General features: G+C 42.0%; 1 protein-coding gene across 11 annotated transcripts in view; it reads left to right on the top strand.

Annotated features, from left to right (window-relative positions):
* LOC115159493 (guanine nucleotide exchange factor VAV2) overlaps positions 1–25,488 on the top strand; it is a 216,772-nt gene that overhangs the window by 55,656 nt on the left and 135,628 nt on the right. The gene's annotated exons all lie outside the window — the stretch shown is intronic.

Below are 25,488 nucleotides of genomic sequence, written 5' to 3'. Positions count from 1 at the left end.
GCCCTCATGACAAGGCTGTGTGTGTAGCTATTGAAGTGTTGAGTGTTCTGCCCTGCCCAATGTCTTACTCGGAGATAGGATCTTTTTTCCCAATGTGATATAACAGGGTAAAACTGTTGCTCCCGCTACTCAGGAAATATAATATGCCTGGTTATGGAGAGCCAGTATCGTTGGAATGATTAGTTCAGTACAGATTTGATTAGAATATGGGATGTTTTGGGTGAAATGTAATAGTAATGATTTTACAGCTCACAATCAGATCTGACTGCTGTAGCAGCAGCGTATTGTGCATTTCAGCTTTCAGAGCATATGCTGTCCCTTCAGGGTCAGCGCTTTGTGCATGTGTCAGTGAGTGTGGTTGGGTGAATATGTATATCTTTGTTTTATGCCAGTGTGTGAGATGGTACATGGTTTTTCCTGGAAGCTGTGTGTGTGTGTGTGTGTGTGTGTGTGTGTGTGTGTGTGTGTGTGTGTGTGTGTGTGTGTGTGTGTGTGGCTCAGCAGCAGTAGGCTGACTCATTTCCAGGTATTACTGTGAGGGGTGGGGGTTAGGGACAGGATATAAGCACTGGGGTATTACAGTATCCCATGGCTTCTGCTCTGTCTGGGTGTGGGCCTCAGCTTGCAGTTAAACCCTCCTGTTCTCTTCACTTGCCCTGGGTGCCCTGGAGGTGTCTGTGTTAGATCCAGGGAACATTTAACTGGATTCCTCTCTTTATAGCTAATCCTATTTACTGTGAACCATGGGGGATGGTTGAGGTCTCTCCAGGCTAGTGGGTTACTAAAGCATTTCACATATGCAGAGTGATGTCATAGGATACTGTATATATGTAGTGCCAGTATACAGTATGCTGTGATGCAAGGATTAGTTTGGACTATTTTTTCCACTGTTGTCTCTAGGTGGAATGAGTCAGATCAGGGGTGTTTGTTGATGGTGTAAATGGCCTTCCGGGGCTGAAGTTTGAGGTGTGGGGAAATGTCTGACTGAGAACAGGATTTAATTAGTTATAAGACATACTTTAATCTTCACTGTGAGTGTCATCAGATCCTCTGGCCATGCTCTCCAGGCTCAGTTGACATTGACTGTTTTGGCATTTAACCCCATGAAAATCCTTGTGTGTGTGAGAGAGAGAGAGAGAGAGAGAGAGAGAGAGAAATAATTTGGCATTTTGTAGATGTCTGAGAGTCAATGAGCTCACAGTAAATTATATTAAAATTGGGCCCCAGTCAGAATCAATCCCACACACCTTCCACATGTCAATTTGGAAATTGCGTTTTTCATGGTCTCAGAGGTGGCAGGCTTGTCTTCGCATTGATTTTCCATTAAGGGAAAGCATCACATTATAATATATTGATGTGAACAGATCCCCTCTAATGTGGCTTACATTTAAATGTGTGGGTGAGCGTGCGTGCTTTCCCTGTTAAGCAAAGATTAAGGAGGGTACTTGTCTTCTTGTAGAAAGGCTGGTTAGACAGCCTCTTGAAGTTTTTCTTCCTACTCCATTGTTAACTTTTTTATACGTACAACATGGATTTTCTTCTTGAAAGTGTTTTATGATGTTAAACACAGGGTATGGGTGAGAGGGGTTGGGAGTCAGGGGGCTTGAATCAGATGCATCTGATCTAGATTCATCAGCTTCTTCTTCTCCTCATCCTCTCATACTGTATGTTTGCACTGGCTGGCTGTCAGGGGCAACAGAGTTCACCTTTCCACCCTTCCAATCCATCTCTCTCTCTCTCTAACGATGGCCTATCCCGGGTCATATGATTGGGAGACAGAGGGAGATGGGGCTAACTGGCCCACAGTGCTGCAGGCACAGTAATTGCACCCTCAGAACCTCCTCCCACCCTCCTCTCAGTGATCTTGTTCTGGGTCGTCGAAACAGATGGAACCCCCCGCCTCAAACCTTCTCCATTGCCCCTCTCTCCTCCACACATTCTCCCACACTACCCTCCTCCTGCACCCCAACTCCCTTCTCCTTTTCTCACCACCATCACCCCTTAGCCCTCGGGATAGAAGCTCTTGTTCCACACAGATGGACAGAATCCCCCCTTCATTAGATATTCATTATGACATCATTAGCGATGAAAACCGCTTATTACAGTAGACCCGGGGGAACGCTTGGGTCTAAACGTTCCCTCCACTACCTCCCAACAGCCTTGATTTTCTACCTTTTAATTAGCTTCCCAGAGAAACATGGCTGTCATTTAAATGAACATGGCAATCAGTTTGTTTGGCTGTTGAGATGATGAGCATAATTAGGCTGCACCTGTTAACCGTTTATCAGTATTGGGGGATTTCCGGTCTGACTGTGACTTGTGGCCGATGATGAGAGATGGAAGTTCTGACATCCTGCACTGTCATCTTCATTAGGCAAAGCATTGTTCTTTAAAATGCAGACAGCGAAGACAGTTTATATTGTTTCTACATGAAACTGACTTTGAATTGTAACTGATTCATGGACTAGCCAAGCTTTCAGACTGTAATTCATTGAATTGATATTGTGGCATCAAGGTAAATGGCGTTTTGCAATGGCTGTGTGCATTAGAGTGCAAAATTGGCTGGCAGGCTGTGCAATGAGAAGAAGCCCAGAGATGAAGCAACAATCACTTTACTAAAGTAACGTGAAGGACAGGGGAACAATTTACAGTCAAACTCAGTTGCACATGACTGCACTCTCTTTCAGCTGCATCCCACTCTACATCAAAATTGCCATTGTTTTGAGCAGTGGCGATTTTAGCATGTAAATCTCAGTGGGGCAAAACATTTATAAATGTGGGATGCATGCCAGCAAAGCCACTACACAACACAACACTAAATAATACATTAATTGCACTATAACGGTGACAAATGGTGGCCATAAAGTTGTCCCAACAGCAGTCCCAACACTTTACCACTGCTACACCTGGCTATCAGCGGAGCCTTGTCTGGCAGCGAAACAGTTAATTCAGCCTCATTTACTGCCTTTAAAAAAACATAGCTGATATGGCTGACTTGCTTAAAGAAATGTGGTTTCTACTGACAATTGAGATGTACAAACTATGGCATAAAGGGACGACAAGCAGATAAGAGGCAATCCGTAATTTCAATTAAGACATTAATGAGCAAGCTAGGACTGATGTAACTTTAGTCAATATAAATATTTGTTTAGAACTTTTTAAATGTACAGCGACAGAATTCAGAACATGGGCCGTTCTTACAGTGTTCTCCCTGTACACCAAGTCAGAACCGTAGGATAAATAAAGGGGGCATATAAGCAGACAATGAAAGCTCTTACAATATTCGATGATTACATTTCTCTAAAACAGGTTATAGGCTACATGTGCACCACCAAGTCAGAACAGTAGGCGAAATTAAGAGGGATAAATAGACCATATTATTAGGGTGAGGCACATGGGCTACTAACAGCTTACTACACAACATACGCTTAGTATTACTTTCTTAGCTGCAGTACACATATCTCCCTGGCATATTACCTAATTTATGATTTATGCAGCAGCATACAATACATTTTTGGACTCACCTTTTTGTGCAGTGCTCACTTGAACAGGAAGGTGGCATGGCAGTCCTTCGTGGGCAAATTTTGTCATCAAAGTCTGGCATTCTATGGATTTATGGTGCTTTCAAGACAACTGGGAACTCAAGGTCTAATCATGATCGAATCATGAAAAAAACAAGGTCATGATGGCGTCATTGATCTTCAGGTCATAGCTCTAGAAAGAGGCCCGAGTTCCCGACTCACAATTCCAAGTTGGATGACCATTCAAAACATATTTCCTAGTCAGAGCTCGTTTTTTTCCGGAATTCCCAGTTGTCTTGAAATCAATGAAATCAAGTTTTTGCAGTTCCGAGTTAACAGTTGTTTTGAGCGCGGCACAAATCATGCTTCATTATCAATGTTGAATGTTTATCATTAAAAATTTGATAAAGAGCACCTTAATCACAGAGCCAATCACGGCGCAACACTCCGTATTTTCTGCTGGCTTGTCCCACCACCACAGAAAGCACTGAACTAGGCTGAAACAGCTGCATTTTGGAGCTGCCTTACTCAAGAAAACAAAAAAGAGACATTGTTTGTATGCGGCTTTATTAACTCAATTCTATATATTTTTTTACATTGGTTGCAAACATATATGTCACACGTATTAATTCCAAAATAATATGCAAAACGGCAAGCCCCCACCCCCCCAAAAAATAATAAAAATAATTGTGGGGCTCAAAACAGCCCTGAATGATGGGTCACCACTGGTTTTAAGTAACAATCAGGATACTTTGTTTGGAAGTAGGCAACATTCAGACATCCAAGGACTGTCTCTCAAGAGAAAGGCTGTTTGTCTTGGCTGTGTAAATGTGTCCTTTGGTTGTCATGCCAGCAGTGAGGAGAGGGAATGCTGTCAGGTAGAGCAGGATGCCATTGGCTAAATGATTGCCTCGGTGGAGAATGAGGAAGTGGGTGGAGGGGAAATTATGGAGAGAGAAGGAAGTGGAGGGTGGGGGGAAGACTCTGCAACCATCAGACACCTGTCTTTCCCAATTAATTTGAGAGAACTGCACTCTTTCAGCTTCCATTTTTCTCTCTCTCTCTTCCCTCACATTTATCTATTTTCCTTTTACCCTCTCTCCCCCTCTTTCTCTCATCATTCTCCAGTCTCACCCTCCCTCTTTATTCTCTGAGTATGTTTAGGGCTGGGGGATATGACCAAAATAACATGACAGTATATCATTTTTTTTTAATGGTATTTGATGTTTCTGAATAATAAAAGTTCTAGATATACTTTATGGGTAGTGCATGACCCTACACTCTTAGAAACAAGTACTATCTAGAACCTAAAAGGGTTCTACCTGGAACCAAAAAGAGTGCTCCTATGGGGACAGCCAAATAACTATTTTAGAACCTTTTTTTCTAAGAGGGTAGGATGGCAAGTGGTTTTAATTGGCTTTCTCCATTCTGATTGCTTTATACTGTTCAACCAAACATCAACCACAAAATAATAGGAGGACAAAACTGACAGTGTAGTCCTATGTAGAACATGGCATAGGAATCAAAATCCTCTTTAGTAGTCTCTGAGGGACAGTTTGACATTTACTGGGGTGGGGGGTGCTGGTCCAAAATTAGGAAGGGTTGTCTAACTTAATTTTTGATTTTAAGGAGGGTTGTGTGTTTTTTCCCTGATTTTATATTCAATACAGCCAAATTTGCTTGCATGCGCCTCCTCTATCAAGGTGTTTTCTGTACTTCCCTTATGCACTATGCTTTTCCTCGCACTAACTATACCACAAGTCAATATAGTCTACCAGTCTAACTGTATATCCTGCCCTCTATCCATAGTGACAATAGTGGTAGTAGGATCGTTTGTCCAGATCTGCGATAAGTTAACTAGCAATCATACCACACATATAAATCCACAAGATAGAGCAATAGCTGACAGGCAGCTGAGAGACCAGGTGCGTCATTGCGCATGAAAGAACAGGTGAAGACATGCAGTTCAAAGATCTCCCCTATTGATCTTGTTTAGGGACAATAAAATGATCCTACCTAGACTAGCCTACAACACCACAATCCAATGAATAATTGCCTTATTATTTTCAAGTGAGTAACATTGAGTAAAATTCTATTCTAGGCTTTAAACTGCAGTGTAAATGTAATTTGAATAATGATCAAAAGCCCTGTTATTTGACCGTTTCATTCCACTCATTTCATTTGGATCAGTTGTATGTCTACTCTCGACAGATTCTAAGTTATAAAAAGGCACAGTATTTTTACTTCTGCGGGACACAGCCAGTGAAATATCAGGGCGGAAAATTCAAAAACAACAAAATGTCATAATTCAGCTTTCTCAGACATACAACTATTTTACACCATTTTAAAGATAAACTTCTCGTTAATCTAACCGCATTGTCCAATTTCAAAAAGGCTTTACAGCGAAAGCAAAACATTAGATTATAGACAAAAATAATCACACAACCATTTTCCAAGCAAGGACATGTGTCAATACAACCCAAAACACAGCTAAATGAAGCATTAACCTTTGACGATCTTCATCAGATGACACTCCTAGGACATTATGTTACACAATACATGTATGTTTTGTTCGATAAAGTTCATATTTATATCCAAAAACAGCATTTTACATTGGCGCGTGATGTTCAGAAAATGTATTCCCACCAAAACGTCCGGTGAATGTGCACATCAATTTACAAAAATACTCATCATAAATGTTGACTAAATAAATAACATTTATTTTAAGAATTATAGATAGACTACCCTTGGATGCAACCGCTGTGTCAGATTTTAAAATAGCTTTACGGAGAAAGCACATTTTTCAATATTCTGAGTACATAGCTCAGCCATCACGGCGAGCTATTCAGACACCCGCCAAGTTCGGGGCAACCTAAACTCAGAATTAGTATTAGAAATATTCTCTTACCTTTGCTGATCTTTGGCAGAATGCACTCCGAGGACAGCTACTTCCACAAGAAATGTTGTTTTTGTTCGAAATAATCCATATTTATGTACAAATACCTCCGTTTTGTTCGTGCGTACAGATCACTTATCCAAAGGCATAACGCGCGAGTGCGGAACGAGAGACGAAAAGTCAAAATGTTCCATTAACGTACTTAGAAGCATGTCAAACGCTGTTTAAAATCAATCTTTATGGTATTTTTAACGTAAAATTGCGATAATATTCCAACCGGACAATAGCATATTCATTCAAGAAGAAAAAGAAGGAACGGCATGCTCGCGTGACCGCACATATCCAATCCCTTTGTTGCCAGGCAGACCACTCAGTAACTGAGCTCCTATTATCTGCCCAGTGACAGGAAAATGCTCAAACCACTTTCTGAAGGCTTTAGACAGCCAATGGAAGCCTTAGGAAGTGCAACATCACCCCACAGACACTGTAGCTTCGATAGAGAATCAAAAGAAGAACTACAATTCTCCGACTTTTCACTTCCTGCTTGGATTTTTCTCAGGTTTTTGCCTGCAATATGAGTTCTGTTATACTCACAGACACCATTCAAACAGTTTTAGAAACTTCAGAGTGTTTTCTATCCAAATATACTAATAATATGCATATTCTAGTTTCTGGGCCAGAGTAGTAACCTGTTTAAATTGGGTACGTTTTTCATCCGGCTGTGAAAATACTGCCCCCTAGCCCAGATAGGTTAACGCGCATTCTGCCTCCTTTCCGATCCAAGCAGCTATTCCTTGACCTAGAAGCTAACTTTTAAAATGTATTACCTTTTTATTTGTGGCATAAACAACTAGTCACAATGTTTTAATCTGATTAGTCTCCTGTAGGCTACTTGCTCATTTTCATCCACTCCTTTCAAATATAATTCCAGCATCCAAACTGTGGCCATTCGATGAATGAAAAGAGACATCTGTTACAAAACACCAAAAAGTTGAATGACATTCGGGAAAAGTGTCAAACCAAGACTTCAATACTGAGTTGAGAGGGATGTATTTTCAGTTTGTTGAGATTGACATACTTGATTGTGGTGTTGACAATGCAAACCATGATAATAAGCGCTCAAAATCAGTAATCGGTATGCAGTTATGTGTTGCTTATTGGTTGTGTGTGGTGCATTGGCACAGAAACCTGTTGGTGGATATAATTATAAATAAATATAAATCTGATTTCCCCCTATCTGATAATTGTCTGCAGCCAGCTCTGATGGTAGTGTAATGATACTGGCAGGGAGAGGGAGCTCATCCGTGGTGGTCGCAAACCCTCAACCTTCTGGCCCAAAGCCATGAACAGCATCGGCTGTGCCACAAAGCCATGTTGAAGTCGATATCCAGGTTTCTAAACACAGGGTTGCTGCAGTTATTGTTATTTTTGGTGGTAATACCTTTTTTTTGTTAATGTTATCGGGGGGAGGGTCATGTGAAAATATTTTAAAGTTGGGGAGGGAGGCGCAATAATTTTTTTTTATGACCAGCTCTGACCAGCTCTGGTACGCAACCAATGGTTTCCATTTTCATAGTTATTTGTTAAATTCCACCATTTTAATACCTTTCTTAATTTCCTGCATTCATTTCCTGCATTAATTCAAGTTCCTTGGTGTCCACATCACCAACAAGCTATCATGGTCCAAACCTACCAAGACAGTTGTGAAGAGGGCATGACAATGCCTATTCCCCCTCAGGAGACTGAAAAGATTTGGCATGGGTCCTCAGATCCTCAAAAAGTTCTACAGTTGCACCATCGAGAGCATACTGACTGGTTGCATCACCACCTGGTATGGCAACTGCTCAGCCTCCGACTGCAAGGCACTACAGAGGGTAGTGCGTACGGCCCAGTACATCACTGGGGCCAAGCTTCCTGCCATCCAGGAGCTCTATACCAGGTGGTGTCAGAAGAAGATTGCCAAAGACTCCATCCACCCTAGTCATAGACTGTTCTCTCTGCTACTGCATGGCAAGCGGTACCGGAGCGCCAAGTCTTGGTCCAAAAGACTTCTTAACAGCTTCTACACCAAAGCCATAAGACTCCTGAACAGCTAATCAAATGGCTACCCAGGCTATTTGCATTGTCCCCCCCTCCCCCATTTTTACCCAGCTGCTGCTTTCTGTTTATTATCTATGCATAGTCACTTTACCTCTATCTACATGTACATATTACCTCAATTACCTCGATTAACCTGTGCCCCCGCACATTGACTCTGTACCAGTACCCCCTGTATATAGCCTCGTGTAACAGTATTGCTTCCATCCCTCTCGTCGCCCCTACCTGGGCTCGAACCAGGGACCCTCTGCACACATTGACAACAGCCACCCTCGAAGCATCATTACCCATCGCTCCACAAAAGCCGCAGCCCTTGCAGAGTAAGGGGAACAACTACTTCAAGGTCTCAGAGCGAGTGACGTCACCGATTGAAATGCTATTAGCGCGCACCACCGCTAACTAGCTAGTCATTTCACATCGGTTACACTTATCCCCCTTTTGACCTCCTCCTTTTCCGCAGCAACCAGTGATCCAGGTCAACAGCATCAATGTAACAGTATTGCTTCCGTCCCTCTCTGGGCTCGAACCAGGGACCCTCTGCACACAGACAACAGTCACCCTCAAAGCATCGTTACCCATCGCTCCACAAAAGCCGCAGCCCTTGCAGAGTAAGGGGAACAACTACTTCAAGGTCTCAGAGCGAGTGACGTCACCGATTGAAATGCTATTAGCGCGCACCACAGCTAACTAGCTAGCCATTTCACATCGGTTACACTCGCTAATGTTATTTTATTGTTGGTTCTAAATTCTATTGGTTCTAAATTCTAATTTTACTAAAATAGAAAAAAATAAATATATATATATATATATATTTCTTTTTTTCTATTTTAGTAAATACTTTCTAAACACATATTTTTCTTAAAACCTGTTGAGGCCAGGGGGCAGGATCTTATCCCGGTATTGGGATTCATTGTCATGTGACCATGGCGGGGAATTCAAAACTGCAAGAGTAATCATTTCAAATAATCAAATAATCAACTATTTTCCTCCATTTGAAAGATATATCTCCTAAATCTAACCACGCTGTCCGATTTTCAGAGGCTTTACGGAGAATGCATAAAGTTAGGTTATGTGAGGAGAGTACATTGACAATAGCTGCGTGTAATGTTTAGCCAATTCAAAGAAGGGCATCAACAGACAGAAAACTAGCTAGAATTATGCACTTACCTTTGACAATCTGCATCAGATGACACTCATAGGACATTATGTTATACAATACATGCATTTTTAGTTCCATCAAGTTCATATTTATATCCAAAAACAGCATTTACAGTCGCGGTGAAATTCAGAATTTTTTGCGGCTCGAATGCTCCCAGTGACTCTAGCATTACAAATCACGGAATTACTATTCGAAAACATTGGTAAATTATAATATTGTCATTCAAAGAATAATATATTGTCATCTCGTAATTGCTACCGAATGGCCAGATCTCAAAATAACTTTACTGGGAAATCACATTTTGCAATAAACTTGGTACTATGCTAACAACAATAAGCTATAAGCTAAGCTAAGCTAAGCTATACCGTTAGCATTAGCATCATCTAATATCGATAATAACATTCTAAATATCCCCTTACCTTTGATTATCTCCATCAGAAGGCGCTGCCAGAGATCCCAGGTCCAGAACAAATGTGGTTTCTTTTGACAAAGTTCATAATTTATGTCCAAATAGTTAGCGTTCAGTAGGCTCCCACAAAATGAGGTGGGCAGTGTAAAGTCACGCCGAAAAGCTAAAGAAAACCTAGTAAATAATCTATTTACGTTTCTTCAAACATGTCAAACGTTGTTTAGCATTAATCTTTTGGTCCATTTTTAACGTGAAACATCAGTAAACATCAGTAATATTTTCACACAACCTATCAAGTGTCTAGAATAAACGATTATGACAAAGACACTCTTCTCAGATTTATGCGCAGGCGCAAAAAATGAAGTGATGACGTGTCAACTTGTAAGCATTCTAATTCGGTCTGTATTCATCACAGATGCTTCAAACAACTTTCTAAAGATCGTTGACATCTAGTGGAAGCAGTAGGAGTTGCGAACTGAATCCTTTCTCACTGTGGTATCTGTAAAACAATGACACTAAATAGTACAGTCACAAAATTCTCATTTTTTTAAATCTATTTTTCACAGGTTTTTGCCTGCAATATGAGTTTTGTTATACTTACAGACACCATTCAAACTGTTTTAGAAAATTCAGAGTGTTTTCTATCCAAATCTGGTAATAATATGCATATCCTAGCTTCTGAGTTGGTGTAGGAGGCAGTTAAAAATGGGCACATATTTTTTTCAAAATTCTCAATACTGCCCCCGTGGCCCGTAGAGGTTAAAACTGCATTGTTGGTTAAGGGCTTGTAACTAAGCATTTCGCGAAGCATGGGACATGCAATTTATTTGATTTGATTTTGATTTGAAATGGTTTCACTTTGCTTAGTTATTTGTTCAATTCCAGCATTCACTTCCACTTCCATTTTAGTGAATTTCTTAATTTCCTGCACTAATTTATCAATTAGTAGTCTTATTTAGAACATTGCATAGGAATCAAAATCCTCTTATAGCCTCTAACGCTGGTACTCGACAAATGGTTTCAATTTGAGTAGTTAATTGTTCAATTCCAGCATTCACTTCCACTATTTTAATCAATTTCTTAATTTCCTGCACTAATCTGTTATCAAGACATTTCATTTGGCTTAGTATGCCTCTATTTCATTCCCCAAAACACTTTTCCTTGACAGAATAATAATTATCCTGCTTCACTGTGCATTTTCGGCTTCAATTGCAGTTCTTACTTTCACCACTAGGTAGTCAGATGATCTTAGGGTGCTCTGTTTGGCAGTTTCTTACTGTCAATAAAAACAGATGATTGCTATACTTTTTTCAATTCATTACTGAATTATTTAATGTAAAAAATCTAACATTAAAATACCATTATACTCCAAACCGTTCTGTGAATTAATACGCTATATCGTTTTTTATGGTTCACTGCCCAGCCCTAAGTGTGTTGTGATAAGACTTAGACACGAGCTGTAGTCATTGTGTAGACTCTGAGACAGTGTCGGTGTGATGTGATTACCATTCTGAGGCAGTGCAGTGGCTGATTGCTCTCCCTGTTTCTCTGGAGCCTCTGAAGCCTCTGCACACTGACCTCTGCTCCCCCCGTTTCCTTACCGCTTCCTGCACCATGGTGCTGAAAATAATCCAGTTTCTCAGCATCCCCACCCTGAACAATGAGACTGAGCAGTCTGCTGAGCTGTGTGTGGAGCGTGCCTGCAGTCTGCTGAGGTAGATTCCAACCTCGCCCTCGGCTCTTTCCCTGCTCTGCCTTTCACTGACCAACCACATGCCTCTGGTCCTGTCCCAAGGCTGCACACATCCATTCAGGAGATTATGGGAGGCCAGAAGTGAGGGAATGTAGCTAGAAAGGGAAAACTGACGTCTAAGTCGTTTTTCCATTTATTTTTACAGAAGCTGCAGCCTGCATTTAAAAAGATGCTTCACTTTATTTGCTTGCAATTTACGGTATTGCATATCCTGTTTGCCTGAATAAGCAGGTCAGGTTAGAGGGACTCAGTCCTCTAGTAGTGTCAGGCTGGGGAGAGTAATACACAGATGCATGGGGGTCAATCAGGGTCACATATTGGGTCAACCTCTCCATCACTCTTCATGTCCAGACACCTCTCCTCAGACAGTTTAACACCCCTGTCCTTTCCTCAGCTAACGCCTCTGTGTCCCTGTCCTTGTTCCCTCTTAGTGTCCCCATCTGTCTTCTGTCCCCTCGTCCGTCTCCCGTCTATCAGGAGACAGAACACCCACTGCATGTTTTTACATAAAGCTGCCAAGACACAATCTATTATTCATTCCTAAAGGCACACTCCTGATGATAATTCTACTGCTATGAATTATAGATGGCAAGTTCCCTCCCCCTTTAGGACCCCCCCCCCCCCCCACCACCAGGACTCCCCTCCCCCCACCAGGACTCCCCTCCCTCTCATCCCATGGCCTCATTAGTCATCGTCTCGTTACCGCCATTCCCGCGGAAACAGGTGGTGGCCGGGCGATGGCTGTTGTCTGGGACTGTGTTGTTACTGGTCAGTGTTGGTACTGGCCAGTGATGCTTGCTTGGAACTGGAATTGATTCAGAATGTGGTCAGTTCAGTATGTGTTTCTATTGTCGCTCTGCTGACTGTTCAGAAGACAAAGGAAATATGGTATGTCAAAAATTTCTGACATTTACCTTTGTCAGTGACATATCATATGTGCGTGGGTCGTCCAGGTTGAATCTGATGGACGCATAGTGAAGCTGGCTTCTGGCAAGCAGATGTCCAGATATCTTTATCTGAAATGAATTCAGCCTCGTGGATTTCATCCAGCTGTCAACTGAGACCACCTGTGCCATGTTTCCAATGTGTCTGTCTGTATTTACACATGCAGTAAAGCTATATCAACCCGCTTTAGAACGGCATTTCTCAGGAACTCAGGAAACAGTAGCAGTAATATCTTTAAATCAGCAGAGACTCACTTTTCTTAGAATCATCTCACTGTTTTTCAACACTGTTCTCATTCTGACAGCATTCAACAGCCACAGCCATTAATTTGGCCAAGAGCAGATAAACCCTTGATGTGCTCTATGAAATTGTTTTTATTGAGCTCTCAAAGCATTGTACAGTCAAATTCCTATTGTGGAAATAATTGCCTTCCTTTTGTTTTGGCACCGTGAATGTTTACTCTGAATTTAGTAACAGACACAATGGGAATGGTCCCTGGCCCCGGCTCCACCGGGCTCTTTGAGGATTCTCAGCACACCATTCTGCAGTGCTGTCTGCCCAGAGGCAGCAGAGGTGTACCAGACTCTGGGCTGTGATTCGCTGGCCGGCCTGGCGGACAGCAGAAGCTCTATCCTTCCTTCCCTGCCTGTGGTTGTGTGTGGCTGTGGAGCGCAGCGGGAGTAAAGAGGGGGCGTCGGGGAGGATGGGCCCCCACAGGGAGAAGCGTTTGTGAATTCCACGCCGGCAGCGTGTGCTCTCATTATTTCCCCTCCCTCGCTCCCTCCTTCTCTTAACGGCCCCATAGGCACCGCTATGATGGACAGGTACACTCCCAGGAATCACCCACATGAAAAAGGGAAAAAGCATCAAATAGGGTACCTGTCCTCTTTCATTTTTCATCATGGAGGGATTATTTTTCATATGCTCTTGAATGGAAGGATAAACTCCACCAGCCTCACAGCTTAAAGGAAAATTCCACCCAAAATCTTTTGGTATTTGTTTCGTTAATCCATTGTTGACATAGTCCCAAAATGTTTTTCTTGTCAGCAATCAAGTTTTCAAGATATGTATCTTTCAAAATACAGAAATCATCCCTGTATGATGCATTTTGCATCATATGATGCATGAAACAAATACAAAAAGATTGTTTTTGGGTGGAGTTTTCCTTTAACTAACAAGCTAGCACAAGGTGTCACTAACTAGCAAGCTAACTAGCTAGTTAGCACACTGCTGTACTTGCGGGAGGCGAAGGCAACCTGTAGACAGTCCTTCGCCCCCGCCTGTCGGCAATGTTAACGACGGTAACGGCAAGGTGTTCGGCAGTGTCGGCAGTGAAGGACACTGTCTACCGGATAATACTTTTATTTCCCTTTTGAAGATGTCATGCTCGAGGTGGGGGCGTTCAGCAGGAACCAGTGGGATGCTCGAGGAGGGGCGTTCCACATGCAGAACACCCTGAATTGCGGACTGCAGTTGCACACTATTGGTCATAATGGACAAGAACTGCTGTTAATTTAGTAATTGCAGCATTACTACACTGGTATAAGTGCATTTGGAAAGAATTTGTAGTCAGAAAGTAAACCGTCGAGGCAGCTTAGGCTCATTACAAAATAGTATTACAGATGATGGATCATGGTTAATCCACTTTTCTCAACCGTCTGTCGCAAGAGTCAACTAAGGACAAGTGTCACACTAGGTGAAATGCCTTTACTTTCTTTGCGATTGCGCACTCATTGGCTCTATGCCCTCTCAGGGTTGTTATTGAAAGCATTATCGGCCAGTAAGCAGAGAACGCTGCTGGAGTCTAGAGCAGTGATTGGTCAAGTCAGGTGAATGGGACAAGGTGACTGTGACGCTGGCAATGCTGATGTGAGGGGCAGAGTGGAGCACACACGGCTTTGTGACCAAAGCCTTACAGCTGTAATCCCTAAATCCCCAAAACCGCAATCACACACAAAGAAACAACTACAGCTGTTCACATCAGGTCAGGATGTTGGCCTAGTATTGTATGGGAAAATCACTGGAAAGGCTATTTTTAATCAGAAATTGTTATGGTTGTGTTTTCCAAAAATATTGCATCTCTCTGATTTGAAAGGGAAATAATTTTTGTTGAGCACGCTCTCTGTAACCTTTTATATGGTTATAGTCGTTAATGATCAGGAGAGCTTCAAGGAAGGAGACAGTCAGACAGTGTTTCAGAGCAGCCCACGGTTATAAAAACACAAAGACAGGGACTAGTAGAAGATTGGGACTGTTGAATCTAATGCTGTCTGATATCTGCAATCAAAGAGCTGTAAAATGTTAATTAAAATGCATGTATTATCGAGAGCAGTAGCCTAAAACATGCTGGGATGGAATACCAAGGGCCAGCAGCACTATAGCCTAATACATGCTGGGATGGAATACCAAGGACCAGCAGCACTATAGCCTAAAACATGCTGGGATGGAATACCAAGGGCCAGCAGCACTATAGCCTAAAACATGCTGGGATGGAATACCAAGGGCCAGCAGCACTATAGCCTAAAACATGCTGGGATGGCATACCAAGGGCCAGCAGCACTATAGCCTAAAACATGCTGGGATGGCATACCAAGGGCCAGCAGCACTATAGCCTAAAACATGCTGGGATGGAATACCAAGGGCCAGCAGCACTATAGCCTAAAACATGCTGGGATGGCATACCAAGGGCCAGCAGCACTATAGCCTAAAACGTGCTGGGATGGAATACCAAGGGCCAGCAGCACTATAGCCTAAAACATGCTGGGATGGAATACCAAGGGCCAGCAGCACTATAGCCTAATACATGCTGGGATGGCATACCAAGGGCCCAGCAGCACTATAGCCTAATACATGCTGGGATGGCATACCAAGGGCCCAGCAGCACTATAGCCTAATACATGCTGGGATGGAATACCAAGGGCCCAGCAGCACTATAGCCTAATACATGCTGGGATGGAATACCAAGGGCCCAGCAGCACTATAGCCTAATACATGCTGGGATGGAATACCAAGGACCAGCAGCACTAGGCTAAAGATAGTGTGGACTACTCCCCCACTCTGTCCTATTTCTCATTGGGGATTCCATTTATTCCTCCACTCCTCCTCCTCCTTCTCCTCCTTCTCCTCCTCTTCCTCCTCCTCCACCTCTCCCTGTAAGATTAGCAGTGTGTGGTGTGAATGCTCAATATGCTTTCCAACTGCTTCGCTCTGTCATACTCCCCCTTCCTCCCTCTCTCTCCTCTGTCTCTAATAAACTCTCTCTCTTGTCGACTCTATCCCTCTTTCTATATTTGTTTCCCATCTTAGTCTTTCTGTCACAGTTATTGTATTTGACCCAGGCTATATCTTGCGTTTGGTGTTGAAGGTACAATGCAGCCGTTTTTGTTTAAATATCAAATCATGATTGTTTTAAATTAAAATGGTCAAAAATAAACAAAAATAGATTCTTAGCATAGAGCAATTTCTCAAGCAAGAATTTTGCTAGGACTGTCTGGGAGTGGTCTGAACACCAGCTGTTATTGGCAGAGAGGTTTGGAACTCTTTCTTATTGTACTAACTAATTCAGAGCCTTTTGATGTCACCAGGCAGGCCAAAACTCTCACCAAAACAGGCTGAAATTTCTTACACTAAAAGGTTATTATTAATATTTTCACTATTTTACAGTATTATTCCAACCTCATAGTGTGGAAATATATATAAAACACAGAAAAACGATGTTTTTGACTGCACTGGGCGGTGTTCTACACAGCCTGAGGTAATTGGACATGTGTGCTAAACTGCTGCCCGCCTCCTCACCTCTCCTCATTTCTCACCCTGCAGGTGTCCTCTAGCAGGTAGTAATAACGCCCAGCCTTGTACTGTCTGGACTAACATAAACTGTCCAGAAGGGGAGCACTGCCTGGGCCATATCTGGGTACAAAAATAAACTTCAGGGAAGTTTGCCTTGAACCCCATAAAGATCTTGGGCATTAACCTTGAATAGATAGCCTACATATGTATGTGTTTAATATTGGTTTGTTCAAGGCTGTCGATGTCCATTGACTTCCCCAATGCTGCCCCCATCCTGGATGCCTTTGGCCCAATTACACTGGAACACCCACACCTGTGGGTGTTCCAGTGTAATTGGAACACCCACAGGTGTTCCAATTACCTGGCCAGGGCAGCAGTCTAACCAGACTCTGCCAGACATATCAAATACATTTTTATTTGTCACATGCACAGAATACAACAGGTGTAAATCTTACTGTGAAATGCTTACTTACAAGCCCTTAACCATCAATGCAGTTCAAGAAATAGAGTTAAGAAAATATTTACTAAATAAACTAAAGTAAAAACATAAATTACACAACAATAACGAGGCTATATACAGGGGGTACCGGAACCGAGTCAATGTGCGGGGGGGAAAGATTAGTTGAGGTAATTTGTACATCTAGGTAGGGGAAAAAGTCATCGCTGTTCTCATGTCCAGAAGCTCTTTTCAGTCATTTGAGACAGTAGCAGCAACATTATGTACAAAATAAGTTACAAACGATGTGAAAAAACTAACAAAATAGCCCAGTTTGTTAGGAGCCCGTATAACAGCAGCCCTCCCCTCCAGCGCCATTATGGAGATTCTAGAGAAGATTGACAAAGAGATAGGAGAGAAAAAGAGAAAGACAGTCTGCTTTGGCTCAGTAAGGTTGGCAAAACTGACAGAAGAAGGGAAATTAGTCTTCCTCTGGATAATCCCCTGGAAAAGAGGGAGCAAGAGAGAGAGAGGGAGAGAAGGAAAGGGAGTAAGAGAGAGAGAGAGAGGGAAAAGGCTAGCAAGATGCACTATTGTTGTGGAAGTGTCTTGGCTCAGCTCTTAGCGCTGTGCCCTGTGATGAGGGAGAATGGTTTTAGTGTTGTTGACGCCAGGAGAGTAGAGAGTAGAGGTCGACCGATTAATCAACATGGCCAATTAATTAGGGATGTTTTCAAGTTTTCTTAACAATCGGTAATCGTCACTTTTGGACGCCGATTACATTGCACTCACGCGAGTGCAGCAAGGAGCCAAGGTAAGTTGCTAGCTAGCATTAAACTTATAAAAAACAATCAATCTTAACATAATCACTAGTTAACTACACATGGTTGATGATATTACTAGTTTAACTAGCTTGTCCTGCATTGCTTATAATCAATGCGGTGCCTGTTAATTTATCATTGAATCACAGCCTACTTCGCCAAAAAGGTGATGATTTAACAAAAGCGCATTCGCGAAAAAAGCACAATCGTTGCACCAATGAACCTAACCATAAACATCAATGCCTTTCTTAAAATCAATATACAAGTATATTTTTTTAAACCTGCATATTTAGTTAAAATAAATTTATGTTAGCAGGCAATATTAACTAGGGAAATTGTCGCTTCTCTTGCATTCAGTGCAAGCAGAGTCAGGGTATATGCAGCAGTTTGGGCCGCCTGGCTCTTTGCGAACTATGTGAAGACCATTACTTCCTAACAAAGACTGTAATTAATTTGCCAGAATTTAACATAATTATGACATAACATTGAAGGTTGTGCAATGTAACAGCAATATTTAGACATAGGATTGCCACCCGTTCGATAAAATACGGAGCGGTTCCGTATTTCACTGAAAGAATAAACGTTTTGTTTTCTAAATGATAGTTTCCGGATTTGACCATATTATTGACCAAAGGCTCGTATTTCTGTGTGTTTATTATATTATAATTAAGTCTATGATTTGATACAGGTGGAGTCGGAAGTTTACATACACTTAGGTTGGAGTCATTAAAACTCGTTTTTCAACCACTCCACAAATTTCTTGTTAACAAACTATAGTTTTGGCAAGTTGGTTAGGACATCTACTTTGTGCATGACACAAGTAATTTTTCCAACAATTGTTTACAGACAGATTATTTCACTTATAATTCACTGTATCACAATTCCAGTGGGTCAGAAGTTTACATACACTAAGTTGACTGTACCTTTAAACAGCTTGGAAAATTCCCGAAAATTATGTCATGGCTTTAGAAGCTTCTGATAGACTAATTGACATCATTTGATTCAATTGGAGGTGTACCTGTGGATGTATTTCAAGGCCTACCTTCAAACTCAGTGCCTCTTTGCTTGACATCCTGGAAATATCTAAAGAAATCAGCCAAGACCTCAGAAAATCAATCCCAGAACAATAGCAAAGGACCTTGTGAAGATGCTGGAGGAAACAGGTACAAAAGTATCTATATCCACAGTAAAATGAGTCCTATATCGACATAACCTGAAAGGCCGCTCAGCAAAGAAGAAGCCACTGCTCCAAAACCGCCATAAAATAGCCAGACTACGGTTTGCAACTGCACATGGGGACAAAGATGGTACTTTTTGTGGAAATGTCTTCTGGTCTGATGAAACAAAAGTAGAACTGTTTGGCCATAATGACCATCGTTATGTTTGGTGGAAAAAAGGGGGATGCTTGCAAAAGAACACCATCCCAACCATGAAGCATGGGGGTGGCAGCATCATGTTGTGGGGGTGCTTTGCTGCAGGAGGGACTGGTGCACTTCACAAAATAGATGGCATCACGAGGAAGGAAAATGATGTGGATATATTGAAGCAACATCTCAAGACATCAGTCAGGAAGTTAAAGCTTGGTCGCAAATGGGTCTTCCAAATGGACAATGACCACAAGCATACTTCCAAAGTTGTGGCAAAATGGCTTAAGGACAACAAAGTCAAGGTATTGGAGTGGCCATCACAATGCCCTGACCTCAATCCTATAGAAAATTTGTGGGGAGAACTGAAAAAGCATGAGGCCTACAAACCTGACTCAGTTACACCAGCTCTGTCAGGAGGAATGGGCCAAAATTCACCCAACTTATTGTGGGAAGCTTGTGGAAGGCTACCCGAAACGTTTGACCCAAGTTAAACAATTTAAAGGAAATGCTACCAAATACTAATTGAGTGTATGTAAATGTCTGACCCACTGGGAATGTGATGAAAGAAATTAAAGCTGAAATAAATTGTTCTTTCTACTATTATTCTGACTTAAGACATGGAATTTTTACTATGATTAAATGTCAGGAATTGTGAAAAACTGAGTTTAAATGTATTTGGCTAAGGTGTATGTAACCTTCCAACTTCAACTGTATTTGATAGAGCAGTCTGACTGAGCAGTGGTAGGCAGCAGCAGGCTCATAAGCATTCATTCAAACAGTACTTTCCTGCGTTTGCCAGCAGCTCTTCGCAATGCTTGAAGCACAGCGCTGTTTGTGACTTCAAGCCTATCAACTCCCGAGATTAGGCTGGCAATACTATAGTGCCTATAAGAATATCCAATAGTCAAAGGTATATGAAATACAAATGGTATAGAGAGAAGTAGTCCTATAATTCCTATAATAACTACAACCTAAAACTTCTTAACTGGGAATATTGAAGACTCATGTTAAAAGGAACCACCAGCTTTCATATGTTCTGAGCAAGGAACTTAAACGTTAGCTTTTTTACATGGCACATATTGCACTTTTACTTTCTTCTCCAACACTGTGTTTTTCATTATTTGAACCAAATTGAACATTTTTCATGATATATTTGAGACTAAATAGATTTTAAAATAAGTGTTCATTCAGTATTGTTGTAATAGTCATTATTACAAATATATATATATATATATATATATTTAAAATCGGCCGATTTAATCGGCAGCGGCTTTTTTTGGTCATCCAATAATCGGTATCGGCGATGAAAAATAATAATCGGTCGATCTCTTGTTGAGAGATTTTATTGGTACACGGACTGTCACGCTCACTCACAGCAATCAATAACCTCTCACCTCTCCCATCTGATAACAGAGTGTGCATGTCTACGTGCATGTGTGTGGTTTTAGTAATGGTTTATGGGAGAAGAATATTGCTCATTGTTCAAGTTGTTTTTGGTTTCAGTTTTCCTCCCAGAAAAATAAACATTATTACAAAGTTGCAGACGGTGGAGATTTTAAGCTATGCACCTAGTGATGCCAAACTATGCACAACCAACTACCCGGAATGGAAGCAAAACAAGTCTACACTCTCCAGCTCCCCACACCTACACTGACTTAACAGAGAGAGAGTTTTCTGAATATTATCCAGACAGTGGTCACTTTGTGTGCTGCTGGCACTCTCAGGCCTCATGGTACTTCATGTTTCCAGCCTGAGCAGAACAGCTAGTCTTTGTGTGGCCGCAACATTTGCTTCATTGTCAGAGCAGATGCATGTAGTTAGTGACATTTTTTTATTGTCTTCATTGAAGAAAAGCTGCATGTTCCATAGGAGATGGTCGTCAACACAAACACACAGAGACCCATAGTATTGTTTCTGTCATAAAAAGAAAGACCAACCTCAGAACAAGCCTAAAGCACAGAAACACATATATAGAATGCCGTGAAAAGTCCCCAAACAAACACAGAAATGCATTCAGACAAAGACATGGTGTATTACGGCCCTAAGCGCTGGTGGGCAACATTTATAAAGGAACACAGCCCTAGAGAGTCCCCCAAGCGAAGCCTTCGCCTTGCTGCACTCTCAGCTCCCCTAGTACCAGCTGGCAGCCTGACTCCTGTGTTTCTGCTTAGCTCTTCCAATACTGCTCTAGTTTTACTCATTTCAAAAGGGGTTTCTCAGTTTCTGTTCTGTAGTGGAGAAACTACGGGACCTCTGTGGGATGCTTTAACAGCTTCTAAACAGCTCTCCTTTTTTTAGCCTGCCGTGCCGTGGGTTGATTTCCCAGAAAGGGAAAATCATTGAAAGACTGGATCTCACACGGCTGCTTCCAAGGGTGTCTGGACTGCACAGGTCGCTACTCGCTACACTACAGCAGGCGTGATTCGCTACGCCTCTCATACATGCGAGCAGACACACACGCGCACGGACACACACACACATAAACACCTACACTTGCAAACACATAGCGAGTGACTTACAAACAACCACCTGTGGTGTAGGTCACTTTATGAAGACAGACTATTTCTGTACATTATTGTTTAATGTAAAGTAATAAAAGTATTTTACAGAACATACATGCCTAGGGTTCCGCCTTCTCGCTCCCGTACCCAACTCTGAGCCGTGACATCACTGCCTCATACATCACTGCTCAACATTAACATTACACCACATCTAGGCGGCAGGTAGCCTAGTGGTCGGCGTGTTGCGCCGGTAAGAGAAATGGTTTGAATACCCTGAGCCGACAAGGTGAAAAACCTGTTGATGTGTCTTTGAGCAAGGCACTTAACCCTAATTACTCCAGGGTCGCCCTGTAAAACAATACATTTCACTGCATCTATCTGGTGTATGTGAAATAATAATAATTGATCTACTTTTCTGGAGAACAAAAAAACACCTTTCACTCAGCAGGTCATAAGGGGATTATTCTGCCCTTGTAAAACTAACCTGTTCCTAGTCTGGCTTTTCACTAAAGCTCAGTATACAGTGCCTTCAGTAAGTATTTACAACCCTTGACTTTCTCAACATTTTGTTGTGTTACAGCCTGAATTTAAAATTGATTAAATTGAGATTGTTTTGTCACTGGCCTCCACACGATACTCCATAATGTCAAAGTGAAATTGTTTTTCAATTGTTTTTTTTGTTTTTTGAAATGATAAGCTGAAAATAACTTCAGCAGTAAAACATGTCTTAACAAGTCACATAATATGTTGCATGGACTCACTCTGTGTGCAATAATTGTGTAATAGTGTTTTGAATGACTACGTCATCTCTATACGCCACACATACAATTATCTGTAAGGTCCCTCAGTCGAGCAGTTCATTTCAAACACAGATTCAACCACATAGATCAGGGAGGTTTTCTAGTGCCTCACAAATGCCTTTGCAACAAGGCACTAAATGTGGCAAAGCAATTTTTTGTTTCTGAATAAAAAGTGTTATGTTTGAGGCAAATCCAATACAACACATTATTGAGTACCACTCTCTATATTTTCATGCATAGTGGTGGCCGCATCATTTTATGGGTAGTATTATAATCGTTAAAGACTGGGGAGTTTTTCAGGATAGAAAATACATGGAATGGAGCTAAGCACAGGCAAAATTCTAGATTAAAACCTGGTTCTGTCTGCATTTCACCAGATATTGGGAGATTAATTAACTTTTCAACAGGACAATAACCTAAAACACACACACAAAAAAACTACACTGGTGTTGCCTACCAAGAAGTCAGTGAATGTTCCATAGTGGCCGAGTTACAGTTTTGACTTAAATCTGCTTGAACATCTATGGCAAGACTTGAAAATGGTTGTCTAGCAATTATCAACAACCAATTTGACAGAGCTTGAAGAATTTTGAAAATAATGATGGGCAAATATTGTACAATCCAGGTGTGCAAGCTTTTAGAGACGTACCCAGAAAGACTCAAAGCTGTAATTGCTGCCAAATGTGATTCTAACATGTATTGACTCAGGGGTGTGAATACTTATATCTGTATTTCATTTTCAATAAATTAACCCAAAAAAAGCAACCACATATTTTCACTTTGTCAAAATGGGGTATTGTGTGTAGATGTGTAAGAAGAAAAATCGATCTAATTCATTTTCAATTCAGGCAGTGACACAACAAAATGTGGAAAAAGTCAAGGGGTATTAATACTTTCTGAAAGCAGTGTATCAGGTGAACATTACAGTAATTTTCTTCGACAAACTCTTTCTGTTGAACTGTCCTCAGCATTTTTTACTTTTATACACAACTTTCTCAGTCAAAGACTCAGTCCTTTTGCTTTTATCACTTCTTTGCCTGATCTTGTTCTCACAGTGACGGATGTGACCTGGCAGTTCACAGAGGTAGACATCTGAGTCTAAGGGTAGGTATGTCCTCCTCAGGTAGATGTAACTGTTGGCTGTCTTCACAGTTGTTCTTTGTAGCAGGGATTGGCACCAAATGATGTCGGTTTCTCCTGAGTGTGCCTTGTGGCCCTCTGACAAGGTAATAGCGGGGATTGCGATGTGCAGATGTCTCTGTGCTTTTGCGTCAGTGATCCACACATTGTCTCCTGGTGACAGTCTGGAAAGGTAGCATTTTGAGTCCATCCACCTCTTTTCTCTTTCCCTGAATTGAACTTTTCTGAGATCTGGAAGTACTGGTTCCAACGTGGCTGGAAAGGTAAGTAAGGCAGTGCGTAGGCGACGCCCCGTAAGAAGTTCTGCTGGACTGTATCCATTGCTAAGAGGTGCAGATCTGTAGGCGAGCAATGCCAGATATGGGTCAGCAGCTATCTTCAGTAGGTTTCTGAGCATCTGAGGGCTCATTCTGCTTTCCCATTGCTCTGGGGAAACCAAACGCTTCTCATCACATGCTCAAAGCCATAGTCCGTTGCAAGTCTTGCAGGTCTCTCCCTGAAAACTGTGGCCCGTTATCTGTGACTAATATCTCTGCTATGCCGTGGAGGGCAAACATTTATTTCAAATGTACAATGACATGTGGACCTTGACGGGTTGAGCTCTCTAAAAGTAGTAAGTGGTGCTCAATATGAATAGGTCTGCACCTAGTTTCTGCCAAGGTCAATCTGGTAGTTTGGTTGGCATGATTGGCTCTCTCACATTTCTTCTCTCTTTGACACACACCCTGCAGTTCAATACTAACTCGCTTCACTGACTGCTAAGCCCTGGCCACCATACTGATTGTCTTGCATGTTCCCTGCATTTGACTACTCCCTGGTGTTCCTCATGTATTATTTCATTGTGGATGTCCCACACCATTTCTCATTGTAGATGGTATTACTAACCTAGTGCACCTTTACAGAGGACCCTCATGCACAGTCAACAGAGCTGTCTCAGTCCAGTAGTGCTTTAGTGTCCAATCCAGTCTGCAGGGGTCCGGCCATCCCTCTATGCAGTGTCTCAGCAGTTCTGAGCAGACGCTCTCGGCGCCGAGCTGCTCCCTGAGCTCCCTCAGATAGTGATCACTTGCCGGTAAGTTCTCAATTAATGTGTTGACGTAGATGTTTGTATCTTCCATCAGTTCCCCATCAGCTCTTCTCCCGCTGCTCAGCACAGGTGCGCATGAGAGCGTACTGGCTGTGGTTAGGCTCTTTCCTGGGACATGAGTGATAAAGTAAGAATACCTCATGAGCCTCATTCTGAATCTCTGGATTCTCAGTGGAAGTCTATCCTCCCAGTGAGTTTACAAGTGGCTTATTGTCAGTTTCAAACTCGAAGTGTCGTCCTATGATGAAATCACTGAAGGCCAAAGTCAGGGCTAACACCTCTTTTTCCACTTGTCTGAAGCGTTGTTATGTCACTGTCAATGATCTGGACTCGTGCATCACTGGTGACCACACATCAGTCTGCAGAGGAGTGCTCTTGTCTCAAACTGTGGAAAGCTTTCAGCTACTCACATCCCCAGGATCACTGGTTTTTCTAAGAGACAGCAAGTCTCTTAGTGCTTTGCAGAGTTGTGGACTCGAGTCACATGACTCGGACTCGAGTTTGACTCAAGTCACAAATTGAATAACTTGAGACTCAACTTGATAGACAATAAAATAACTTGACTTGGACTTGGAGCCTCAAGACTCGACTTTGACTTAAGACTGATGACTTGAAATGATCTGGCCAGGTTTTGTAATATTTTGTCACTCATTTTGTGGCACAGGGTCTACATTGATTACACTACACACAGCCAGAGACAGTAGCCGCAGCATCGTCCTTGAAAAAAGAAAGCTGCAACAGATTGGCTAGTGAAACACACACTTGGC

The sequence above is a fragment of the Salmo trutta genome, chromosome 23 (assembly GCF_901001165.1).
Source record: "Salmo trutta chromosome 23, fSalTru1.1, whole genome shotgun sequence".
Classification (NCBI taxonomy): domain Eukaryota; kingdom Metazoa; phylum Chordata; class Actinopteri; order Salmoniformes; family Salmonidae; genus Salmo; species Salmo trutta.
This window is presented reverse-complemented; position numbering and strand designations above follow the sequence as displayed.